Below are 13074 nucleotides of genomic sequence, written 5' to 3'. Positions count from 1 at the left end.
GAAAAGTCCAGCCACACCAAGTATTGGTGAGGCAGTGTAGGAACTGGAAGTCTTTTACACTGCTAGTGGGAAGGAAAATGGTACAGTCACTTCAGTCAACAGTTTGGCTGTTTCTTTATAAGCTGAACATACACGTACTGTATGATCCCGCCTTTCTGCACCTAGATATTTATACAAGAAAAATGAAAGCATATGTTCATACAAAGACTTGTACATGGATCATCACAGCATCTTTATTTTTAATAGACAGAATTGTAACAACCTCAAGCATCCATCAGCAGGTGAATGAATAAACCTACTGTGGTATACTCATACAGTGAAACACTACTCAGCAAGACAAAGTAATAAACTGTTGATACCCACAAAAATATAAATTACTCTCAAAATCATTACATTGTGTGGAAGAAGCCAGATAAAAGAGTCCTCACTGTGTGAATCCATTTATATAAATTTCTAGAGAAATGCAAACACATCTATAATGATAGAAAACATATCAGTGGTCACCTGGGGATGTGGAGGAGTGAAATGTGGGGAAAAAAGGGGCTTTATGAATGAGGCATAAAAACACTTGCAAGTGATGGACATGTTCCTTTTCTTGATTGTGTTGGCAGTTCCACGGGTATGTGCATATTTCAGAACCTAAATTGTGTTCTTTAAGTATGTGCAGTTTACTGTGTGTCAGTTATGTTTTAATAGAGCCACTTAAAAAAGGCTAAGAATAGACGTTTGTCTCAACAAATAAATGTAGCAAAGAACAGAAAAGTCAAGTACAGTATGATCTCTGGCAGTTGAATTTTCCTATAGTTTATTTCCCTCAAAAAATACATCGCAGTTCTTAAAAGAGATGGGACTCTTAATAAAAGGTAAAAAAACCATATTCACTGATATTTCAGCAATAGTTTTTGATATCCCTCTAGCAACATGTTATAGAAAAGGAGAAAATAGGGCATCCCTGGTGGCGCAGTGGTTGGGAGTCCGCCTGCCGATGCAGGGGACACGGGTTCGTGCCCCGGTCCCAACGGGAGAGGCCACAGCAGTGAGAGGCCCGCGTACCGCAAAAAAAAAAGGAGAAAATAAAATTTACCCTACATCTACCCAGAACCTCTATGGCTTCACTGTGCTTGAGGATCATAGCCCCACTGTAACCCATCAGAGGCTCTAGTACATGTCTCTGGTTGCACTGATACCCAATGGCAACAGTGGTATCTGGTGATAAGTGGTTTTCCTGTGGCTGCTGGTGACTCTGGTGAGATACCTTCTGAATGTTTCATGCACAGGGAGACTATGCAAACATAGCAAGAGCAGGAGTGAAAGAAAATTGGAAGTTCTTTGTGGAGGTTGAGAGATTTGGTTGGTATCACTGTGGTAAACATGACTTGTATACAGAAATCATCTTTTTTCAAAGATAAATGCAGGTCTAATGATTGTAGCATCTCATAAATGCTTAAATGAGCCCTAAACCATTGCTACCAAATTTCTTGGGCTTAGGAAGCCTCTCTGGATTGATTAAAGAAGAATTGTTAACCACTGGCAGAAGGTCATCATTTATATAATATGATCTCATATCCCAAGGGAGATTCTCTTAATTTATTAACTTTTAATTGATATTTCCAGTGATTCCAAAGAGAGATATACGTAAAAGTGCCCTCATTCTCAAATAATTAGGAGATTAGGAGACCATACTAGTAATCCTAAACCTCATATTTGAAGTGCTTCCAGATTTAAGCCTTTTGAAGTGCTGTGTTTTCTCAACTACTTTTAAAAAAATTACTATTTAATGTTCTTTGAATCACAACTCTCCTACAGGGGACGAATATGCTAGAACAGATAAGAACATCTATTTTCAAAGGGCTTTCTACGTCAAGTTTAATAGTCTCCCAAAGTTTATATAACAGAGTCCCAGGCTGTTGCAAAGGTTTGACAGCAGTTCTGGGATTTATGTTAGGTAGCTTTTAGTGCCGATAAAGCAAAGGAAATTTACTGAATTCCTAAAGAACCAGTGATGCAGGCTCTTATTAATATTCTTGGTGGTAGTCAATACTCTTTCTTGCTGTTCTGCCTTAGAATGCTTCATTTTTCTTCTTCAGGGACTACTTGGCCCTTTTAAAGGCACATCAAGTTTGTTTTTTACCATTCAAATTTATATTACCACTTTTCCCATTTTTTGTCTCCTCTACACCGCTTGATTCACTCTGGCATATTTACAGTTTGTTCCTTTGGTAACATCAGGCTGCATCTGAAGGAAGGGCATGTAAATAAAGCAAAGACAATTGTGTGTGCAGTAAGCTCAGGCTGTTTGCACACTTGCATCCAGCCATTTTGTTTATTTTTATTGGTCACTCTTCAGAGATTTGCTAACATGCTTGAACTTTTACTGAGTAGAATCCTCTGGCTGCCTAAATCATTCACCTTATAATCCTGATTCTCAGAGGTAGAGAGAAGGTTTTTATAGGTCCAGCACCAGGTTGACCTCCCTCACCCCACCCCGCCCCCCCGCCGCCCCGAGGGCCTCTGAGCTCTACTGTATGAAGCCAGTGCTGAGCAGGGAGAGTTATGGCTGGAAAGTACCCCCTTCCTCATGACTGACATCAATTATCCTGACCCTCCACACTACATTATCCCTCATTCATGTGCTTACTATGAAGTGATCTTCCTGTGTATGGACCCCAAATACTCCAGAACTCTGCTTCCATAAAAGAAGTCATATATCGCAGTGCTCCTGTCTCATAGAAAATAGTATTTGAGATGGGAACAGCCAGAGAGTTCACAGAAACTCTGCAGCTAGGGCTATAAAACACGGGCAAGCAGGATACTTCTTTAGGGATTATGTTTTTAAACAGTTCAAGACATATATGGCCTTTACTTCTCCAAATATGAATTATTTTCAGGCAAACGGCAAATTGTATGACATCTTACAGATTCCATTTTGTAATTACCTACACTTTAGCCGACGGACTGACACATTTTACTGAATCCCAAAATGCTTGTTTAGTTTCTAATAACCCTCATGCAACGATAGCTACCTTCAAACTCCTCTTACCAGGAGAGTTCTGGGGATGTGTTGTTCTTGGTTTCTTTCTTGATTATTAGTGTTGTTACTTTATGTCTCACCAATTCATGGGGAGAAGCCTAGACCTGTACTTAGAGACCCTGATTCTTGGGCTTCTTAGTTGGGTGAATTGCTTCAATATCTCTGGAATTTAGTTTCCTCATCTACAAAATGGGAATCAGAACACCAGGATTGTTTTGAAGGTTAAGGGAAACAAGGTACTTACAGATGTTTTGAAGATGGTCGTGTGCCGTAGGAGCACACACTATTATTACTACTACTTTATTATATTATTCTTCCTCCTGTTTCTACCACACTGCTAATAACAACACTGTGTGAGGTGCTGTCCAGAAAATGTGCTCATCATTTTCAGTGAGTCTGACCTGCTTTGCACAAGATGGTATTACATTTTATATGTCTTATTTTTTGTTGAGGAATCGGTTTGCACTTGAATTTTTATTTATCAATACCTATAAATAACTGTGGAATGAAGCCTGATTACAGAACAAAAAGGGAAAATAGTATTTAAATTCAAGGAGCAAAGAGAATCAAAATCAAGAAATGTATAAAGTGTTCACACCTGCTAGAAAAATTATATATTTTTATTGTCTATTTATATCAGACAATGGTCCCAGATGAGATTAAGTCATTTGATATATTTATTGTGATTTCAACACTCAAAGGGATCCACTCAGCCTCTGTTTATCAGAGGAAGAGAAAGTACACACTGGGCAGAACCCTTTGTGAGGCTCTGTCCGTGAAAATCATAACATCACTCAAACCCCATGTATACTCCAAATCTTCATAACACGTTTTGTTAGAAGTAAATAGTTTCCTGGTAATGCTGTGCCTGAAATTTCTGAGCAGCTTGACACTCCAGTTTACCCCTGGAGGACATTATTAGTCACTCTATTGTAACAAAAAAAAAAAAAAAAAGCAGAGATAATGCGTGTGTCTATACAGTATGCATGCTGTGTAATAACCAAGGGCACAGGGTAGTTTACAGGCTACTGATGGGGCAGGTCTGCTTGCACACAGCTCTGCGTCAGCCCCACAGGTGGGCTCTTTGATGACCTGCCGCCACAGTATCACGTATGAGGCCTAACACGGGAAACTCTGCTTCCACATTTAGCATGTGTCCCCAGCCACAGATTATGAAAGAGAGAGCTAAACCTCAGTGGGTGGGTTTTAATCCAGACAGACACAAAGCTGATGATCAAATAAGTCTGCAACACCTGAGCTTAACAGGACAGGTTACCTGAGGAGCAGGCAGTGGGAAGAGGTAACCAGCTCAGGGTTAACCTGCTGTCGGGGGCTCGAGACAAGTGACACCACAGAGAGGCCTGATGGAAGCCGCTGCTCAGCCATGACAAGGAATGAAGACCTTCCTTTAAGAACTGATTAGTGGTGTGTCCCTGTGAGGACCTGTAAGTGATTCAGAGCTCTGGACACAACTGTTCACCTGGGATCTGTGACCAGTGTAGTGTATGCAGCTCCATTGACCATTTCCTTTCACATTTTTGGGCAATAACATGATCTGAGGAGGATCTGTTGTTTTTCTTGAAGAAGTTAAAAAAATATTTCATAGAAAGTATTTGGCTTTACAAAAAGTGAAGGAAATATTGCTTACTCTATATGGTGACTTGCTTGAGAATCGAGGAATAAGAATGTTTGCCGTATGAGAAGCTGACATCTGCAAACAGCCTCCCCACTTCCACCCCCCTCCCCAAATCTACCAGCTCCTGGCCAGTGCAGAGTTCCACTGGCATTCTTGTACAGGAGCTTTTTCATTACCGAATCCCAGACACCCGTTCAATTATTAAAGAACGGCCTGTTATATTTATTACAGAGGTGGCTGATATTCCTGCCAGTTGTCGAATTTCAGTTTCCTGTGGTTGATTTTCATGCATGAGGAACACACAGCTGCTGGGTGGATGCCAGGTCTCCATCAATCTCCCCAGGCTGCCTCGACCTCAGGATATGTAAGAGTAACGGATAAATTGGAAGATCAATGACTTGTCCCTCCTGCCTCAACAGCTGCTATTGAGAAATTAATATGAGGATCACTATAAATAAAAGATAAAAGGTGATATGGCTTACCGTGTAAAATATTAAGGCTGGACACAATGTGCTAGAGGAATCTAAACCAAAAGCGAAGGAAATTAACCCAGCAAGGGCCTTTCAGCACCTTGCTGGAAATCCAGTCTGAGAAAGAGAGATGGTGCTGGAAATCCAGTCTGAGAACGAGAGATGGTGCTGGAATGTGGCAAGGATCTCTTACTAGAGAAAGAGTTAACAAAAGAGTTTTCCTTCTCTTTTCTGTGTCAGAGTCTTAGGGTGAGAAGAGATTGCAGAAATTATTCATCCCTAGACACCTTATTTTACATGAGGAAACTGAGGACCAGAGAGCTAAGTGGTTTGCTCAAATATTTGCAGCTAGCCAGTGACGGAGCTGCTAATGGACCTGAGTTCCAATGCTCAATCCTTTTTATCAAGCTATCTGCTATCACAAAGTCTCTTCATAAAACTATCATTTTTGTGCTCTCTAGATCTTCCCTTAGAAGAATGCTAATTTGTAATCATGCCAGAAGCAGTGAAAGATGAGGGTATTTCTTAATATGCACTCAAGACCAAAGATCTACGTGCAGCATGCTAATAACTTGAGACAGATATTTGCAGAGCACCTTTGATTCTGAAGCATAACAGGGGACATTACCCACGTTTCTCCTGGGGAAGAGGAAACGGAACAGATGATCAGACTCAAAAAGATATGTGGAGCCCAAGAAAGAGTTTGGGAAAGAAAAGAAAAATGCCGCTTGTATTAGGAGAACACTGGTTGTGGAGAAAATAAGGCCTTAAGGGGAGCAACTTGACCTCGAAGTGGGAGCTGAAGTTGAGGAGTCATGGGTTAATTTCGTTTGAATCTAAAAGTCTAAATTCAACTGCTGGCTCTGGTGCAAATGGGTGTGTGTTAATCTTCCTGGCTCAACCCCAAAGTGACTGAATCACTGGGATTTCCATCTTTAAGTTTGACTCTGCCCCTACTGACAGCTTGAGACAGGAGACACAGGGCTCTTGTGGTTGCCAGACAGCTAGGTTCTGTCTACACCTTGATTTGCAATTCCTTTTGGCTGCTTCTCAGGACAACTAGATGGGATTTAGATTCCTTAAAATGCAATTATGAATCTATTGGCCTTGAGTCTAGCTTCTACCCACGAATTCATTTGTAGTTGGCAGAGAGCATTTAATTTCTCATCTCCTGCGTCATTCAAACCTCTCTTCAGAGCCGTCCTCACTCTCACCTGTTAATAATCAGGAGTCAGCTACAGGAAGCATTCAAGTCAGACTCCATCTCTTGAAGACAAATGCACTTAAAAAAAATAGTGGGATGCAGATTTTATTTAAAGCCGAGTCACTTCCTGGGTGACAAAGGCTGATTCTCTCTTCAGGTTAAAAAAGATCAGCAATCTCAAACTCTTGCTTTTCCTTAAAAAAAAAAAAAAAAACAAACTTCTATCAGAACTATTTCTTAAGGGCCAAAAAGTATACGTTACAAAAAGAGAAAGAAAAAAAGATTAGCGATCAATGCAAGCTCACCCTGAAATGCGTGCCTCAGTTGAGAAATGAATATGAAGATCCCTATAAATAAAAGATAAAGATGCTATGTCTTTTGGAGTAGAATATGAGGCCAGTCACAATGTGATGTGTCAAGTTTAACCAAATTAACCCCCTGGGATAAACAGGGGCTTGGATTTTGCTGCATTTGAAAAATGAACTGATATTAAAAAAAACAAGCTTATATATGAAAAGAGTCATCCAAGGGCTCAAAAAGGAGAATGCAGTTTCTTTCCTTTTAGGTAGTCTCTCTTAGACACCTGCACAAGATTTCGAAAATGCTTTCCCCTGGGCAACAGAAAGCAGAGCAATCATTCAGCATTCTGTGAAGGTGCACCAATTTATCTTATTGGTTGATGTGGTAGCTGGAAGCTCTGTTTAGGGGATGGATTATTTTTTGCCATTTCAGTCCACAAGCTTTGCTCAGAAAATATGCTTTCCATTAGGATGTACACAAATCACTTTTCTAATATACCATTCATTAGACTAATGTTAGTATTAGAGCCTTGCAGAGCGCATATGTGTCTTGGGCATTTTTCCAGAAATGCATTATGTAACACATGGATTTCCAATTCATAATTGTAAAGGTTTCAAAACCTGAGCTTCAGAGAAGACTTAGAAGCAGGCTAGCTGCAATGAATTTTTCACTCCCTTGCCTAACTAGTCTTCCCAAATTGTGTGCCTTTTCCAGGAAATGAGATCAAAATAAAAAAGAAATCTTGGTCCAGTCGAAGTGATTATTTTGATCTGTTGAGATTTTCCAGAGTTTTCCTCCAAGTCTGTGCATGTAGACTCCTTTTTCTGCATGTTTTGACCTTCTCTCTAACCCTGAAAGAATATAGATGGGTTGGGTGACTCACAGTCACTTTTGGAGAAGTGAGCTGAATTATTTAGCATAGGCAATGGGGGAAAGTGGAGGAGTAAGCAGGGAGAAATCTTTAGCTGGAGGAAAATTGGCCTACCTACACAAGAGTAAATATGGCATACGCAGCAATTCAAATACTCAAAGATGTCTGTTTTAGCAATAAAGACCAGATCTGGACACAGTCCCTGGCAGAGCCAAACATACACCTGCACGTTCACTTATCAAAAGAATCACAGAAGTGTGTTGAAAACTGCTTAAGTGAGAGACATAAACACAACTACAGATGAACGGACAGGAATTCAAGGCTTTAAATGCTGGACTGCTGGCCAAGCCGTCAGCAGGGTGAGCTCCAGCCAGTTTTCAATTGTGAGACACTAGGTGCACGTTACAGACATGCTAGGATGTTTGTTCTTCCTGCCCAGTATTTTAGATAAGATATTAAACACCCCGTTAAATACCTGCAAGTGATGGCCAGAGTGAAGCTGTGGAGAATGATGGCTCTGACTTTTAATTTAATATGGCTGTGCCTTTGTCGAGAGTCTCACTCAGAATTTCCAGGGTAATTTTCGAGTCAACTTTTTTTTTTTTTTGGATACATCTAACTCACCTCAAGAATATATCCACGTAGACTTGAAGTTAGGGACCAGCTGGTGTAAATTTGTGTGGATACCTCCTGACCTAACCTTTTAGCTTCTTTTTGTTCCCTGATTGTAGTTAAGCTTCATCTTGCCTCAGGGCCTTTGTATTTACTGTTCCCATTTTTTGGAAATATTATTTCCAGAAAAATTTTCCGTAAATGATTCCTTTCTATTCTTTGGCACTCATCTCTTAAAGATATTTTTTCCTTGATTGTCCTATTAGCCTAACTTAGTCCCAATTTATCAGATTACGTTACTTCTTTCACAGAATAATAGTAAAAACAAATATTATCTTTGGTGTCCATTTGTATTTAGATGAACTTCTTCCCGAAGAACTCAAGCCCCACCATGACAGAGGTTGATACCTTTCTTATCCCTTATTCTGTGTCTTAGAACTGTGTCTGGCATGTAGTAATCACTCGAGGTCTTTTGACTGTGTAAAGAATATGTGAGTAGATGAACAGATTTGGAGTTATTTGAGGTCACTCTTAATGACGTCTGGTGTTGGTGATTAAATTAAAATTGTAGGTTTTAGAGTTGGAAGTGATCTTGCTGAGTCTCACAGCTACGGCAAAACTCTCCCTACTGTAGCATCCCTGACAGATGATCAAGTCTGAGCTTGAATAACTGTATATGAAAGACCCTAACCGGGGCACCCTCCTAGCTCTCTTCAAGCAGATCACAACCTTCCATGGGAGTTTGCTCCCTATTATTCAGCTGTAATTAGGAGAAAACGGTTTGATGTACCCAGAATCATCTTCTCTCATTCTCCTTGTTCTAGTTCCTAGAGAATAGACTGGACAGAGTTTCCTCTAAATTACATCCTTTGGGTTTGCATTCCTGCTTGTAACAAAATAAGCACACTGCTATGGCAGAATTCCCCTTGACTGCCACTTATTGCTACATTCCTTGTTAGTGTTTAGAAATAATTTGTCTTAATGTTCTACATTATAATTGATGGAGTACAGAAATAAAAGAGATCTTGGGGGCTTCCCTTGTGGCGCAGTGGTTGAGAGTCCGCCTGCTGATGCAGGGGACGCGGGTTCGTGCCCCGGTCCAGGAAGATCCCACATGCCGCGGAGTGGCTGGGCCCGTGAGCCATGGCCGCTGGGCCTGCGCGTCCGGAGCCTGTTGCTCCGCAACGCAACGGGAGAGGCCACAACGGTGAGAGGCCCGCGTACCGCAAAAAAAAAAAAGAGAGATCTCGGGGTTATGTCAGAAGCAATCAGACAGATATTTTAACTTACCCTTTTGATGTATTTAATGCTGACGCTGTGAGAAACTGAGCAGTATAGTCACTGCATTATTGCCATTGCTGAAAAAATGTATTTATGGTGAAATTTATGGTAACTTTGAAAGCTTTACCTGATGGGGAAATTGTCAGCTACATCTTAGAGCTTTGAGCATTTCTCAAAAAGTTGTGATACAGAACACCTCTGCCTTTTCTTGTATTTCTGTTATGTTCATCTACTTCACAAAAAGCATTCTTCATATTCCTGAAATAATGATGGGCTTAGTTGAGATTCTTTTGGGTCCTAAGGGGCCAACATCTGTGCATAATAGCGTAGAGTTACACAGAGCCTGGATATTTGGCTCCAGACTGAAAGCCGCATGGAGTCGTTTTTTCACATCTGTTCACCAATGTGTATGAACGGGAGAAAACCAAAGTTCTGGTTTGTTCAATCAAGGAGAGCCAAACTCCTTTTACTTTTGCTGTGACAAACAGGTAAAGAGGTGTAAAATATCTAAAAACAGCCTCTTAGGGTTTGGTAGAAAGTTTTAGTGGGATGTAGAGAATATACAACAAAAAGAAAAAGTGAGTACTGCTGGCAAACTTTTTCAAGGACAGCTAACGAAATAATAATAATAGTAACAACAATAGTAAGATTGATTTTGAAAGACTTAAGAGTGGCATAGATTCCTAACCAGTCTACATGTATTAACTCCACGCCACAGCTCTGTAAAATGGGTGAGGTTATTAACCCCTCGTTTTTCAGAGTGGAAGTGAAACACAAAGAAGTAACACTCCTGAAGTCCCACCACTAATAAGTGGTGGAGCTGGGAAAAAAAGATCCAGGCAAAATTAATTTCAGAGTTAGTGCTCTTAACCAGTAGGTTATGTACCACAGGTAATATTTGCACATTTTGAAATCACTTTACAAATACTATTTTACCCCTAAAGTATACAGGGAATACCCAGGGAAATTGGCATTCTAATTATTTTTATATCTTTGCCAATAATCTGTTAACTTTTGGCAGTTCAGTATCCTTCCCCAACTTCTTAAAGATTCAGCCTACAGTCCAAAAAAATAAGGGCTACTGGAAATAAATGTCTTGTAAACCCAGTTCAAGAGAGCAACTAAAAACTAAGGCCCGCAAGGATGTAAAAAAGAAAGCAAAAGAAAAGAAGAGACAAGAACCCCAAACCCAACGATGAAGCTCCATTTTCTTAGGCAAAGGGGCACTTAATGAATGCTTCTTTAATACCTTGTGCACAGAGCCATGCCTCTACAGAAGCCAAGGAGTCTCCCTTTCATCACTGATTCATGGTATGCTTCTGGCAGGGTCACTTCCTTCTTTGAGCCTCAAAGCTTTTCATCAATAAAATGAGGGAATTGGAACAAGGTTAGCTCTCACAACCCAGCTCTCATATTCTGTGCACCTGTGAGTCTAGGTAAGTGCTGAGTGTCTTTAACGTGACAGGTTATATTTTTTCTTAACCATTTCTCTTCTCCTGATTTTTATGTAATTTCTAATACATAGTAGAATAGTAGAAAAGAAAAAATACCAAACTGGAAGTAACTGATAACACTAAATTTCCATTCTCATTTCACCGCCAATTCAGCCAAACGCCTTCTGTAGAATTCTGATGCAGACCATGAAAACACACTGTAAGTGTTCCAAAGTCTTTTCCATATTTGGTAGTCCTGTGATTTCCATTGGCAGAACTATCTTGGACTGTCATCTGCAAATCTATCAAAAAGAAATTGAGTAATAGGAATTCCTATCAATGGTATTGGAGAAAGAAATCCTTGAACCTATCTTGCTGTGTGAACCTTCTTCCATGTACAAAATCAAAAAGAAAGGTTAAACTTTAAAGGCAACATACTCCCATGAATAGAAGGGAGAACATAACACAAATAATATATACAATGCTAACATTATGTACATACACACATATACAAGTGGTCTTGAAATATATTCCCAGATACTAATTGGATTAAAGTTTGGGACAATAAAGCATTTTTTCTCATAGAGAACATTATTCTTTAAGACACAGGCACACATATCTGCCCTGCTGGCCTCTCACAGTTTCAGTTGGTTCTAATCATGTCCCCAGTTCATTTACCCATATATTTATTCTCGGATTAGTGATTTTTGAACAGGTGTTCATCTCTTTAGAAATACCTGTGCCATGACCCCAAAGTACTCAGATTTCTTTTTGGCATTTGGTGGCATATGATGGGGAAAGTGACTAGTTGTATGACAGGAAAGGTAAAAGGTGAACCTTAGAGTAAGTAAGACTTTATGCATAGTTCTTAATCCCAAAAGGAAAAGAGAAGGATAGCAGCAAAAGTCATTGGAATAGAGGACCTCTCAGGTGAATCAGCATTAGGATAATTCATTGGTTACTGACTGTACAGTCGTTTTAGGTTATAAAGTATTCCTGAGTGACTGTATCACTTTATGAAAGGATCTACCTAACTATAAATTTATCTTGCTGGAATTAGTTTATATGACAATAATATGCATAGAAAATGGCAGTTGTGAATTCATGTCTTCCCAAAATTGAGGACACTCGTTAAGGTACAAGTTTACCCAAGAGTGCAAATGATTTACCCATACTATACTAACTGAGACTGTGTCTTACCATTCTTGTTTGTTAAAGGAGATAACAAGGCTAACTTTGAGTAGAGTAATAGCAGGATGCTTAGAAAATGCTTTCAGGTTAAGCTTTGTAAACAAAGTTCAGTGTTCACCCACCAAAAGCAAATCAGCTCATTTAGTATTTCGGGAAATGCCTTTATACTTTTTCATTGCCGCTAAAGGAATTTAAAACACCTGTTGGATATAGTCCCTCCTAGAATGCCATTTGTACACTTATTCATAATAGGACCTGTTATTTTAAATGCAAACTCATATTATAAGGCTCAGAATAGATACTCAGTATTTTTAGTGATCACATGGTTTAGGGCTCTCAGATTTGGGCTCAGGCTTGCATTTCAAGCATTGCAATCTGGGCCTGTGAAATGATTTCCTTGCAACCAGGAAAAATTGTTTATCTGAATCTAAAGTCCAATTAAATGTATTAGTGGTGATAGTGGTTGATGAAGCAGACTAGCATAGCAGCTAGGGCAATTATGGGCAAGTTACATTCAACCTCTCTGTGCCTCAGTGTCTTCATCTGAATACAGAAACTGAGTTTCTTCATCAATGGTGATAAATACTGGTACCAATCTCACAGAGTTATTGTAAGAAATGAAGGAGCTCACAAATTTTCTAAAGGCTTGGGCTTCCCTCATGGCACAGTGGTTGAGAGTCCGCCTGCCGATGCAGGGGACACAGGTTTGTGCCCCTGTCCAGGAAGATCCCACATGCCACGGAGTGGCTGGGCCCGTGAGCCATGGCCGCTGAGCCTGCGTGTCCGGAGCCCGTGCTCCGCAACGGGAGAGGCCACAACAGTGAGAGGCCTGCATACCGCAAAAAAAAAAAAAAAAAAATTTTCTAAAGGCTTCATGTTTGGCTTATTGTTACTAAATGCTGGTTTATTAGTAAAAAATATCCCTCTATTACTTATTATATCAAAATAATAATGATAAGACCCTGTTATTTTAGTAGTTCTATTTTTTGGTCATATAGTTTAGAGTAACTCATATTGTTTAAATGTGAAACAAAGAAGAAAAACA

Source organism: Pseudorca crassidens, chromosome 7 (genome assembly GCF_039906515.1).
Source record: "Pseudorca crassidens isolate mPseCra1 chromosome 7, mPseCra1.hap1, whole genome shotgun sequence".
NCBI classification, from domain to species: Eukaryota; Metazoa; Chordata; class Mammalia; order Artiodactyla; family Delphinidae; genus Pseudorca; species Pseudorca crassidens.
The sequence above is the reverse complement of the archived record's forward strand: the minus strand, read 5'-3'. Positions refer to the sequence as shown.